This window comes from Garra rufa, unplaced genomic scaffold (assembly GCF_049309525.1).
Source record: "Garra rufa unplaced genomic scaffold, GarRuf1.0 hap1_unplaced_001, whole genome shotgun sequence".
Taxonomy (NCBI): Eukaryota; Metazoa; Chordata; class Actinopteri; order Cypriniformes; family Cyprinidae; genus Garra; species Garra rufa.
In genome coordinates, this window is record NW_027394276.1 from 16,005,700 (window position 1) to 16,021,402 (window position 15,703).

The window sequence follows — 15,703 nt, forward strand, 5'->3', positions numbered from 1 at the left end:
AAAATGGATAACTTAAACTCACAATTGTGAGAAATAAAGCCAGAATTGCAATATAAACTCATAATTCAGGCTTTATTTCTCAGAAATGGATGATATATACTCACAATTGTGAGAAACAAAGCCAGAATTGCAATATTAACTCACAATTCAGGCTTTCTTTCTCAAAAATGGGTAACATAAACTCACTATTGTGAGAAATAAAGCCAGATTTGCAATATAATTTTTATAATTCAGGCTTTCTTTCTCAGAAATGGGTGATATATACTCACAATTGTGAGAAATTAAGCCAGAATTGCAAAATAAACTCATAATTCAGGATTTCTTTCTCAGAAATGGATGATATATACTCACAATTGTGAGAAATAAAGCCAGAATTGCAATATAAACTCATAATTCAGGCTTTTTTCTCAGAAATGGATGATATAACCTAGCAATTGTGAGCAATAAAGCCAGAATTGCAATATAAACTCATAATTCAGGCTTTCTTTCTCAAAAATGGATAACATAAACTCACAATTGTGAGAAATAAAGCCAGAATTGCAATATAAACTCATAATTCAGGCTTTCTTTCACAAAAATGGATAACATAAACTCACAATTGTGAGAAATAAAGCCAGAATTGCAATATAAACTCATAATTCAGGCTTTCTTTCTCAAAAATGGATGATATAACCTAGCAATTGTGAGCAATAAAGCCAGAATTGCAATATAAACTCATAATTCAGGCTTTCTTTCTCAAAAATGGATAACATAAACTCACAATTGTGAGAAATAAAGCCAGAATTGCAATATAAACTCATAATTCAGGCTTTCTTTCTCGGAAATGTATTATATATACTCACAATTGTCAGAAATAAAGCCAGAATTGCAATATAATTTTTATAATTCAGGCTTTCTTTCTCAGAAATGGGTGATATATATACTCACAATTGTGAGAAATAAAGCCAGAATTGCAATATAAACTCATAATTCAGGCTTTCTTTCTCAATAATGGATAACTTAAACTCACAATTGTGAGAAATAAAGCCAGAATTGCAATATAAACTCACAATTCAGGCTTTCTTTCTCAAAAATGGATAACTTAAACTCACAATTGTGAGAAATGAAGCCAGAATTGCAATATAAACTCATAATTCAGGCTTTCTTTCTCAAAAATGGATAACATAAACTCACTATTGTGAGAAATAAAGCCAGAATTGCAATATAATTTTTATAATTCAGGCTTTCTTTCTCAGAAATGGGTGATATATATACTCAGTATTGTGCGAAATAAAGCCAGAATTGCAATATAAACTCATAATTCAGGCTTTCTTTCTCAGAAATGTATTATATATACTCACAATTGTCAGAAATAAAGCCAGAATTGCAATATAATTTTTATAATTCAGGCTTTCTTTCTCAGAAATGGGTGATATATATACTCACAATTGTGAGAAATAAAGCCAGAATTGCAATATAAACTCATAATTCAGGCTTTCTTTCTCAAAAATGGATAACTTAAACTCACAATTGTGAGAAATAAAGCCAGAATTGCAATATAAACTCATAATTCAGGCTTTCTTTCTCAAAAATAATATAACGTAAACTCACAATTGTGAGAAATAAAGCCAGAATTGCAATATAAATTCATAATTCAGGCTTTCTTTCTTAGAAATCGGTGATATATACTCACAATTGTGAGAAATAAAGCCAGCATTGCAATATAAACTCATAATTCAGGCTTTCTTTCTCAGAAATGGATGATATATACTCACAATTGTGAGAAATAAAGCCGGAATTGCAATATGAACTCATAATTCAGGCTTTCTTTCTCAGAAATTGGTGATATAACCTAGCAATTGTGAGCAATAAAGCCAGAATTGCAATATAAACTCATAATTCAGGCTTTCTTTTTCAAAAATGGATAACATAAACTCACAATTGTGAGAAATAAAGCCAGAATTGCAATATAAACTCATAATTCAGGCTTTCTTTCTTAGAAATCGGTGATATATACTCACAATTGTGAGAAATAAAGCCAGCATTGCAATATAAACTCATAATTCAGGCTTTCTTTCTCAGAAATGGATGATATATACTCACAATTGTGAGAAATAAAGCCAGAATTGCAATATGAACTCATAATTCAGGCTTTCTTTCTCAGAAATTGGTGATATAACCTAGCAATTGTGAGCAATAAAGCCAGAATTGCAATATAAACTCATAATTCAGGCTTTCTTTTTCAAAAATGGATAACATAAACTCACAATTGTGAGAAATAAAGCCAGAATTGCAAAATAAACTCATAATTCAGGCTTTCTTTCTCAGAAATGCATCATATATACCAACAATTGTGAGAAATAAAGCCAGAATTGCAATATAAACTCATAATTCAGGCTTTCTTTCTAAGAAATGGATGATATAACCTAGCAATTGTGAGCAATAAATCCAGAATTGCAATATAAACTCATAATTCAGGCTTTCTTTCTCAAAAATGGATAACTTAAACTCACAATTGTGAGAAATAAAGCCAGAATTGCAATATAAACTCATAATTCAGGCTTTATTTCTCAGAAATGGATGATATATACTCACAATTGTGAGAAACAAAGCCAGAATTGCAATATTAACTCACAATTCAGGCTTTCTTTCTCAAAAATGGGTAACATAAACTCACTATTGTGAGAAATAAAGCCAGATTTGCAATATAATTTTTATAATTCAGGCTTTCTTTCTCAGAAATGGGTGATATATACTCACAATTGTGAGAAATTAAGCCAGAATTGCAAAATAAACTCATAATTCAGGCTTTCTTTCTCAGAAATGGATGATATATACTCACAATTGTGAGAAATAAAGCCAGAATTGCAATATAAACTCATAATTCAGGCTTTTTTCTCAGAAATGGATGATATAACCTAGCAATTGTGAGCAATAAAGCCAGAATTGCAATATAAACTCATAATTCAGGCTTTCTTTCTCAAAAATGGATAACATAAACTCACAATTGTGAGAAATAAAGCCAGAATTGCAATATAAACTCATAATTCAGGCTTTCTTTCACAAAAATGGATAACATAAACTCACAATTGTGAGAAATAAAGCCAGAATTGCAATATAAACTCATAATTCAGGCTTTCTTTCTCAAAAATGGATGATATAACCTAGCAATTGTGATCAATAAAGCCAGAATTGCAATATAAACTCATAATTCAGGCTTTCTTTCTCAAAAATGGATAACATAAACTCACAATTGTGAGAAATAAAGCCAGAATTGCAATATAAACTCATAATTCAGGCTTTCTTTCTCGGAAATGTATTATATATACTCACAATTGTCAGAAATAAAGCCAGAATTGCAATATAATTTTTATAATTCAGGCTTTCTTTCTCAGAAATGGGTGATATATATACTCACAATTGTGAGAAATAAAGCCAGAATTGCAATATAAACTCATAATTCAGGCTTTCTTTCTCAATAATGGATAACTTAAACTCACAATTGTGAGAAATAAAGCCAGAATTGCAATATAAACTCACAATTCAGGCTTTCTTTCTCAAAAATGGATAACTTAAACTCACAATTGTGAGAAATGAAGCCAGAATTGCAATATAAACTCATAATTCAGGCTTTCTTTCTCAAAAATGGATAACATAAACTCACTATTGTGAGAAATAAAGCCAGAATTGCAATATAATTTTTATAATTCAGGCTTTCTTTCTCAGAAATGGGTGATATATATACTCAGTATTGTGAGAAATAAAGCCAGAATTGCAATATAAACTCATAATTCAGGCTTTCTTTCTCAGAAATGTATTATATATACTCACAATTGTCAGAAATAAAGCCAGAATTGCAATATAATTTTTATAATTCAGGCTTTCTTTCTCAGAAATGGGTGATATATATACTCACAATTGTGAGAAATAAAGCCAGAATTGCAATATAAACTCATAATTCAGGCTTTCTTTCTCAAAAATGGATAACTTAAACTCACAATTGTGAGAAATAAAGCCAGAATTGCAATATAAACTGATAATTCAGGCTTTCTTTCTCAAAAATGGATAACTTAAACTCACAATTGTGAGAAATAAAGCCAGAATTGCAATATAAACTCATAATTCAGGCTTTATTTCTCAGAAATGGATGATATATACTCACAATTGTGAGAAACAAAGCCAGAATTGCAATATTAACTCACAATTCAGGCTTTCTTTCTCAAAAATGGGTAACATAAACTCACTATTGTGAGAAATAAAGCCAGATTTGCAATATAATTTTTATAATTCAGGCTTTCTTTCTCAGAAATGGGTGATATATACTCACAATTGTGAGAAATTAAGCCAGAATTGCAAAATAAACTCATAATTCAGGCTTTCTTTCTCAGAAATGGATGATATATACTCACAATTGTGAGAAATTAAGCCAGAATTGCAAAATAAACTCATAATTCAGGCTTTCTTTCTCAGAAATGGATGATATATACTCACAATTGTGAGAAATTAAGCCAGAATTGCAAAATAAACTCATAATTCAGGCTTTCTTTCTCAGAAATGGATGATATATACTCACAATTGTGAGAAATAAAGCCAGAATTGCAATATAAACTCATAATTCAGGCTTTTTTCTCAGAAATGGATGATATAACCTAGCAATTGTGAGCAATAAAGCCAGAATTGCAATATAAACTCATAATTCAGGCTTTCTTTCTCAAAAATGGATAACATAAACTCACAATTGTGAGAAATAAAGCCAGAATTGCAATATAAACTCATAATTCAGGCTTTCTTTCTCAATAATGGATAACTTAAACTCACAATTGTGAGAAATAAAGCCAGAATTGCAATATAAACTCACAATTCAGGCTTTCTTTCTCAAAAATGGATAACTTAAACTCACAATTGTGAGAAATGAAGCCAGAATTGCAATATAAACTCATAATTCAGGCTTTCTTTCTCAAAAATGGATAACATAAACTCACTATTGTGAGAAATAAAGCCAGAATTGCAATATAATTTTTATAATTCAGGCTTTCTTTCTCAGAAATGGGTGATATATATACTCAGTATTGTGAGAAATAAAGCCAGAATTGCAATATAAACTCATAATTCAGGCTTTCTTTCTCAGAAATGTATTATATATACTCACAATTGTCAGAAATAAAGCCAGAATTGCAATATAATTTTTATAATTCAGGCTTTCTTTCTCAGAAATGGGTGATATATATACTCACAATTGTGAGAAATAAAGCCAGAATTGCAATATAAACTCATAATTCAGGCTTTCTTTCTCAAAAATGGATAACTTAAACTCACAATTGTGAGAAATAAAGCCAGAATTGCAATATAAACTAATAATTCAGGCTTTCTTTCTAAAAAATGGATAACTTAAACTCACAATTGTGAGAAATAAAGCCAGAATTGCAATATAAACTCATAATTCAGGCTTTCTTTCTCAAAAATAATATAACGTAAACTCACAATTGTGAGAAATAAAGCCAGAATTGCAATATAAATTCATAATTCAGGCTTTCTTTCTTAGAAATCGGTGATATATACTCACAATTGTGAGAAATAAAGCCAGCATTGCAATATAAACTCATAATTCAGGCTTTCTTTCTCAGAAATGGATGATATATACTCACAATTGTGAGAAATAAAGCCAGAATTGCAATATGAACTCATAATTCAGGCTTTCTTTCTCAGAAATTGGTGATATAACCTAGCAATTGTGAGCAATAAAGCCAGAATTGCAATATAAACTCATAATTCAGGATTCCTTTTTCAAAAATGGATAACATAAACTCACAATTGTGAGAAATAAAGCCAGAATTGCAATATAAACTCATAATTCAGGCTTTCTTTCTTAGAAATCTGTGATATATACTCACAATTGTGAGAAATAAAGCCAGCATTGCAATATAAACTCATAATTCAGGCTTTCTTTCTCAGAAATGGATGATATATACTCACAATTGTGAGAAATAAAGCCAGAATTGCAATATAAACTCATAATTCAGGCTTTCTTTCTCAGAAATTGGTGATATAACCTAGCAATTGTGAGCAATAAAGCCAGAATTGCAATATAAACTCATAATTCAGGCTTTCTTTCTCAAAAATGGATAACATAAACTCACAATTGTGAGAAATAAAGCCAGAATTGCAATATAAACTCATAATTCAGGCTTTCTTTCTCAGAAATGGATGATATATATTCACTATTGTGAGAAATAAAGCCAGAATTGCAATATAATTTTTATAATTCAGGCTTTCTTTCTCAGAAATGGGTGATATATACTCACAATTGTGAGAAATAAAGCCAGAATTGCAATATAAACTCATAATTCAGGCTTTCTTTCTCAAAAATGGATAACATAAACTCACAATTGTGAGAAATAAAGCCAGAATTGCAATATAAACTCATAATTCAGGCTTTCTTTCACAAAAATGGATAACATAAACTCACAATTGTGAGAAATAAAGCCAGAATTGCAATATAAACTCATAATTCAGGCTTTCTTTCTCAGAAATGGATGATATATATTCACTATTGTGAGAAATAAAGCCAGAATTGCAATATAAACTCATAATTCAGGCACTCTTTCTCAAAAATGGATAACATAAACTCACAATTGTGAGAAATAAAGCCAGAATTGCAATATAAACTCATAATTCAGGCTTTCTTTCTCAAAAATGGATAACTTAAACTCACAATTGTGAGAAATAAAGCCAGAATTGCAATATAAACTCATAATTCAGGCTTTCTTTCACAAAAATGGATAACATAAACTCACAATTGTGAGAAATAAAGCCAGAATTGCAATATAAACTCATAATTCAGGCTTTCTTTCACAAAAATGGATAACATAAACTCACAATTGTGAGAAATAAAGCCAGAATTGCAATATAATTTTTATAATTCAGGCTTTCTTTCACAAAAATGGATAACATAAACTCACAATTGTGAGAAATAAAGCCAGAATTGCAATATAAACTCATAATTCAGGCTTTCTTTCTCAAAAATGGATAACTTAAACTGACAAATGTGAGAAATAAAGCCAGAATTGCAATATGAACTCATAATTCAGGCTTTCTTTCTCATAAATTGGTGATATAACCTAGCAAGTGTGAGCAATAAAGCCAGAATTGCAATACAAACTCATAATTCAGGCTTTCTTTCTCAAAAATGGATAACATAAACTCACAGTTGTGAGAAATAAAGCCAGAATTGCAATATGAACTCATAATTCAGGCTTTCTTTCTCAGAAATGGATGATATATACTCACAATTCTGAGAAATAAAGCCAGAATTGCAATATAAACTCATAATTCAGGCTTTTCTTCTCAGAAATGGATGATATAACCTAGCAATTGTGAGCAATAAAGCCAGAATTGCAATATAAACTCATAATTCAGGCTTTCTTTCTCAAAAATGGATAACATAAACTCACAATTGTGAGAAATAAAGCCAGAATTGCAATATAAACTCATAAATCAGGCTTTCTTTCACAAAAAATGGATAACATAAACTCACAATTGTGAGAAATAAAGCCAGAATTGCAATATAAACTCATAATTCAGGCTTTCTTTCTCAAAAATGGATGATATATTCTCACAATTGTGAGAAATAAAGCCAGAATTGCAATATAAACTCACAATTCAGGCTTTCTTTCTCAGAAATGGATGATATATACTCACAATTGTGAGCAATAAAGCCAGAATTGCAATTTAAACTCATATTTCCGGCTTTCTTTCTCAAAAATGGATGATATATACTCACAATTGTGAGAAATAAAGCCAGAATTGCAATATAATTTTTATAATTCAGGCTTTCTTTCTCAGAAATGGGTGATATATATACTCAGTATTGTGAGAAATAAAGCCAGAATTGCAATATAAACTCATAATTCAGGCTTTCTTTCTCAAAAATGGATAACATAAACTCACAATTGTGAGAAATAAAGCCAGAATTGCAATATGAACTCATAATTCAGGCTTTCTTTCTAATAAATTGGTGATATAACCTAGCAATTGTGAGCAATAAAGCCAGAATTGCAATACAAACTCATAATTCAGGCTTTCTTTCTCAAAAATGGATAACATAAACTCACAATTGTGAGAAATAAAGCCAGAATTGCAATATAAACTCATAATTCAGGCTTTCTTTCTCAGAAATGGATGATATATACTCACTATTGTGAGAAATAAAGCGAGAATTGCAATATAAATTCATAATTCAGGCTTTCATTCTCAAAAATGGATAACAAACTCACAATTGTGAAAAATAAAGCCAGAATTGCAATATAAACTCATAATTCAGGCTTTCTTTCACAAAAATGGATAACATAAACTCACAATTGTGAGAAATAAAGCCAGAATTGCAATATAAAATCATAATTCAGGCTTTCTTTCTCAAAAATGGATAACATAAACTCACAATTGTGAGAAATAAAGCCAGAATTGCAAAATAAACTCATAATTCAGGCTTTCTTTCTCAGAAATGCATCATATATACCCACAATTGTGAGAAATAAAGCCAGAATTGCAATATAAACTCATAATTTAGGCTTTCTTTCTCAGAAATGGATGATATAACCTAGCAATTGTGAGCAATAAAGCCAGAATTGCAATATAAACTCATAATTCAGGCTTTCTTTCTCAAAAATGGATAACTTAAACTCACAATTGTGAGAAATAAAGCCAGAATTGCAATATAAACTCATAATTCAGGCATTCTTTCTCAAAAATGGATAACTTAAACTCACAATTGTGAGAAATAAAGCCAGAATTGCAATATAAACTAATAATTCAGGCTTTCTTTCTAAAAAATGGATAACTTAAACTCACAATTGTGAGCAATAAAGCCAGAATTGCAATATAAACTCATAATTCAGGCTTTCTTTCTCAAAAATGGATAACATAAACTCACAATTGTGAGAAATAAAGCCAGAATTGCAATATAAACTCATAATTCAGGCTTTCTTTCACAGAAATGGATGATATATACTCACTATTGTGAGAAATAAAGCCAGAATTGCAATATGAACTCATAATTCAGGCTTTCTTTCTCAGAAATGGATGATATATACTCACAATTGTGAGAAATAAAGCCAGAATTGCAATATAAACTCATAATTCAGGCTTTTCTTCTCAGAAATGGATGATATAACCTAGCAATTGTGAGCAATAAAGCCAGAATTGCAATATAAACTCATAATTCAGGCTTTCTTTCTCAAAAATGGATAACATAAACTCACAATTGTGAGAAATAAAGCCAGAATTGCAATATAAACTCATAATTCAGGCTTTCTTTCACAAAAATGGATAACATAAACTCACAATTGTGAGAAATAAAGCCAGAATTGCAATATAAACTCATAATTCAGGCTTTCTTTCTCAAAAATGGATAACTTAAACTGACAAATGTGAGAAATAAAGCCAGAATTGCAATATGAACTCATAATTCAGGCTTTCTTTCTCATAAATTGGTGATATAACCTAGCAATTGTGAGCAATAAAGCCAGAATTACAATACAAACTCATAATTCAGGCTTTCTTTCTCAAAAATGGATAACATAAACTCACAATTGTGAGAAATAAACCCAGAATTGCAATATGAACTCATAATTCAGGCTTTCTTTCTCAGAAATGGATGATATATACTCACAATTGTGAGAAATAAAGCCAGACTTGCAATATAAACTCATAATTCAGGCTTTTCTTCTCAGAAATGGATGATATAACCTAGCAATTGTGAGCAATAAAGCCAGAATTGCAATATAAACTCATAATTCAGGCTTTCTTTCTCAAAATTGGATAACATAAACTCACAATTGTGAGAAATAAAGCCAGAATTGCAATATAAACTCATAATTCAGGCTTTCTTTCACAAAAAATGGATAACATAAACTCACAATTGTGAGAAATAAAGCCTGAATTGCAATATAAACTCATAATTCAGGCTTTCTTTCTCAAAAATGGATGATATATTCTCACAATTGTGAGAAATAAAGCCAGAATTGCAATATAAACTCACAATTCAGGCTTTCTTTCTCAGAAATGGATGATATATACTCACAATTGTGAGAAATGAAGCCAGAATTGCAATATAATTTTTATAATTCAGGCTTTCTTTCTCAGAAATGCATCATATAAACTCACAATTGTGAGAAATAAAGCCAGAATTGCAATATGAACTCATAATTCAGGCTTTCTTTCTCAAAAATGGATAACTTAAACTGACAAATGTGAGAAATAAAGCCAGAATTGCAAAATAAACTCATAATTCAGGCTTTCTTTCTCAGAAATGCATCATATATACCCACAATTGTGAGAAATAAAGCCAGAATTGCAATATAAACTCATAATTCAGGCTTTCTTTCTCAAAAATGGATGATATAACCTAGCAATTGTGAGCAATAAAGCCAGAATTGCAATATAATTTTTATAATTCAGGCTTTCTTTCTCAGAAATGGGTGATATATATACTCAGTATTGTGAGAAATAAAGCCAGAATTGCAATATAAACTCATAATTCAGGCTTTCTTTCTCAAAAATGGATAACATAAACTCACAATTGTGAGAAATAAAGCCAGAATTGCAATATGAACTCATAATTCAGGCTTTCTTTCAAATAAATTGGTGATATAACCTAGCAATTGTGAGCAATAAAGCCAGAATTGCAATATAAACTCATAATTCAGGCTTTCTTTTTCAAAAATGGATAACATAAACTCACAATTGTGAGAAATAAAGCCAGAATTGCAATATAAACTCATAATTCAGGCTTTCTTTCTCAGAAATGGATGATATATACTCACTATTGTGAGAAATAAAGCGAGAATTGCAATATAAATTCATAATTCAGGCTTTCATTCTCAAAAATGGATAACAAACTCACAATTGTGAAAAATAAAGCCAGAATTGCAATATAAACTCATAATTCAGGCTTTCTTTCACAAAAATGGATAACATAAACTCACAATTGTGAGAAATAAAGCCAGAATTGCAATATAAAATCATAATTCAGGCTTTCTTTCTCAAAAATGGATAACATAAACTCACAATTGTGAGAAATAAAGCCAGAATTGCAAAATAAACTCATAATTCAGGCTTTCTTTCTCAGAAATGCATCATATATACCCACAATTGTGAGAAATAAAGCCAGAATTGCAATATAAACTCATAATTTAGGCTTTCTTTCTCAGAAATGGATGATATAACCTAGCAATTGTGAGCAATAAAGCCAGAATTGCAATATAAACTCATAATTCAGGCTTTCTTTCTCAAAAATGGATAACTTAAACTCACAATTGTGAGAAATAAAGCCAGAATTGCAATATAAACTCATAATTCAGGCATTCTTTCTCAAAAATGGATAACTTAAACTCACAATTGTGAGAAATAAAGCCAGAATTGCAATATAAACTAATAATTCAGGCTTTCTTTCTAAAAAATGGATAACTTAAACTCACAATTGTGAGCAATAAAGCCAGAATTGCAATATAAACTCATAATTCAGGCTTTCTTTCTCAAAAATGGATAACATAAACTCACAATTGTGAGAAATAAAGCCAGAATTGCAATATAAACTCATAATTCAGGCTTTCTTTCACAGAAATGGATGATATATACTCACTATTGTGAGAAATAAAGCCAGAATTGCAATATGAACTCATAATTCAGGCTTTCTTTCTCAGAAATGGATGATATATACTCACAATTGTGAGAAATAAAGCCAGAATTGCAATATAAACTCATAATTCAGGCTTTTCTTCTCAGAAATGGATGATATAACCTAGCAATTGTGAGCAATAAAGCCAGAATTGCAATATAAACTCATAATTCAGGCTTTCTTTCTCAAAAATGGATAACATAAACTCACAATTGTGAGAAATAAAGCCAGAATTGCAATATAAACTCATAATTCAGGCTTTCTTTCACAAAAATGGATAACATAAACTCACAATTGTGAGAAATAAAGCCAGAATTGCAATATAAACTCATAATTCAGGCTTTCTTTCTCAAAAATGGATAACTTAAACTGACAAATGTGAGAAATAAAGCCAGACTTGCAATATAAACTCATAATTCAGGCTTTTCTTCTCAGAAATGGATGATATAACCTAGCAATTGTGAGCAATAAAGCCAGAATTGCAATATAAACTCATAATTCAGGCTTTCTTTCTCAAAATTGGATAACATAAACTCACAATTGTGAGAAATAAAGCCAGAATTGCAATATAAACTCATAATTCAGGCTTTCTTTCACAAAAAATGGATAACATAAACTCACAATTGTGAGAAATAAAGCCTGAATTGCAATATAAACTCATAATTCAGGCTTTCTTTCTCAAAAATGGATGATATATTCTCACAATTGTGAGAAATAAAGCCAGAATTGCAATATAAACTCACAATTCAGGCTTTCTTTCTCAGAAATGGATGATATATACTCACAATTGTGAGAAATGAAGCCAGAATTGCAATATAATTTTTATAATTCAGGCTTTCTTTCTCAGAAATGGGTGATATATATACTCAGTATTGTGAGAAATAAAGCCAGAATTGCAATATGAACTCATAATTCAGGCTTTCTTTCTCAAAAATGGATAACATAAACTCACAATTGTGAGAAATAAAGCCAGAATTGCAATATGAACTCATAATTCAGGCTTTCTTTCTCAAAAATTGGTGATATAACCTAGCAATTGTGAGCAATAAAGCCAGAATTGCAATACAAACTCATAATTCAGGCTTTCTTTCTCAAAAATGGATAACAAAAACTCACAATTGTGAGAAATAAAGACAGAATTGCAATATAAACTCATAATTCAGGCTTTCTTTCTCAGAAATGGATGATATATATACTCACTATTGTGAGAAATAAAGCCAGAATTGCAATATAATTTTTATAATTCAGGCTTTCTTTCTCAGAAATGGGTGATATATATAATCACTATTGTGAGAAATAAAGCGAGAATTGCAATATAAATTCATAATTCAGGCTTTCATTCTCAAAAATGGATAACAAACTCACAATTGTGAAAAATAAAGCCAGAATTGCAATATAAACTCATAATTCAGGCTTTCTTTCACAAAAATGGATAACATAAACTCACAATTGTGAGAAATAAAGCCAGAATTGCAATATAAAATCATAATTCAGGCTTTCTTTCTCAAAAATGGATAACATAAACTCACAATTGTGAGAAATAAAGCCAGAATTGCAAAATAAACTCATAATTCAGGCTTTCTTTCTCAGAAATGCATCATATATACCCACAATTGTGAGAAATAAAGCCAGAATTGCAATATAAACTCATAATTTAGGCTTTCTTTCTCAGAAATGGATGATATAACCTAGCAATTGTGAGCAATAAAGCCAGAATTGCAATATAAACTCATAATTCAGGCTTTCTTTCTCAAAAATGGATAACTTAAACTCACAATTGTGAGAAATAAAGCCAGAATTGCAATATAAACTCATAATTCAGGCATTCTTTCTCAAAAATGGATAACTTAAACTCACAATTGTGAGAAATAAAGCCAGAATTGCAATATAAACTCATAATTCAGGCTTTCTTTCTCAAAAATGGATAACTTAAACTCACAATTGTGAGAAATAAAGCCAGCATTGCAATATAAACTCATAATTCAGGCTTTCTTTCTCAGAAATGGATGATATATACTCACAATTGTGAGAAATAAAGCCAGAATTGCAATATGAACTCATAATTCAGGCTTTCTTTCTCAGAAATTGGTGATATAACCTAGCAATTGTGAGCAATAAAGCCAGAATTGCAATATAAACTCATAATTCAGGCTTTCTTTCTCAAAAATGGATAACATAAACTCACAATTGTGAGAAATAAAGCCAGAATTGCAATATAAACTCATAATTCAGGCTTTTCTTCTCAGAAATGGATGATATAACCTAGCAATTGTGAGCAATAAAGCCAGAATTGCAATATAAACTCATAATTCAGGCTTTTTTTCTCAAAAATTGATAACATAAACTCACAATTGTGAGAAATAAAGCCAGAATTGCAATATAAACTCATAATTCAGGCTTTCTTTCACAAAAAATGGATAACATAAACTCACAATTGTGAGAAATAAAGCCAGAATTGCAATATAAACTCATAATTCAGGCTTTCTTTCTCAAAAATGGATGATATATTCTCACAATTGTGAGAAATAAAGCCAGAATTGCAATATAAACTCACAATTCAGGCTTTCTTTCTCAGAAATGGATGATATATACTCACAATTGTGAGCAATAAAGCCAGAATTGCAATTTAAACTCATATTTCCGGCTTTCTTTCTCAAAAATGGATGATATATACTCACAATTGTGAGAAATAAAGCCAGAATTGCAATATAATTTTTATATTTCAGGCTTTCTTTCTCAGAAATGGGTGATATATACTCACAATTGTGAGAAATAAAGCCAGAATTGCAATATGATCTCATAATTCAGGCTTTCTTTCTCAGAAATGGATGATATATACTCACAATTGTGAGAAATAAAGCCAGAATTGCAATATAAACTCATAATTCAGGCTTTTCTTCTCAGAAATGGATGATATAACCTAGCAATTGTGAGCAATAAAGCCAGAATTGCAATATAAACTCATAATTCAGGCTTTCTTTCTCAAAAATGGATAACATAAACTCACAATTGTGAGAAATAAAGCCAGAATTGCAATATAAACTCATAATTCAGGCTTTCTTTCACAAAAATGGATAACATAAACTCACAATTGTGAGAAATAAAGCCAGAATTGCAATATAAACTCATAATTCAGGCTTTCTTTCTCAAAAATGGATAACTTAAACTGACAAATGTGAGAAATAAAGCCAGAATTGCAATATGAACTCATAATTCAGGCTTTCTTTCTCATAAATTGGTGATATAACCTAGCAATTGTGAGCAATAAAGCCAGAATTACAATACAAACTCATAATTCAGGCTTTCTTTCTCAAAAATGGATAACATAAACTCACAATTGTGAGAAATAAACCCAGAATTGCAATATGAACTCATAATTCAGGCTTTCTTTCTCAGAAATGGATGATATATACTCACAATTGTGAGAAATAAAGCCAGACTTGCAATATAAACTCATAATTCAGGCTTTTCTTCTCAGAAATGGATGATATAACCTAGCAATTGTGAGCAATAAAGCCAGAATTGCAATATAAACTCATAATTCAGGCTTTCTTTCTCAAAATTGGATAACATAAACTCACAATTGTGAGAAATAAAGCCAGAATTGCAATATAAACTCATAATTCAGGCTTTCTTTCACAAAAAATGGATAACATAAACTCACAATTGTGAGAAATAAAGCCTGAATTGCAATATAAACTCATAATTCAGGCTTTCTTTCTCAAAAATGGATGATATATTCTCACAATTGTGAGAAATAAAGCCAGAATTGCAATATAAACTCACAATTCAGGCTTTCTTTCTCAGAAATGGATGATATATACTCACAATTGTGAGAAATGAAGCCAGAATTGCAATATAATTTTTATAATTCAGGCTTTCTTTCTCAGAAATGCATCATATAAACTCACAATTGTGAGAAATAAAGCCAGAATTGCAATATGAACTCATAATTCAGGCTTTCTTTCTCAAAAATGGATAACTTAAACTGACAAATGTGAGAAATAAAGCCAGAATTGCAAAATAAACTCATAATTCAGGCTTTCTTTC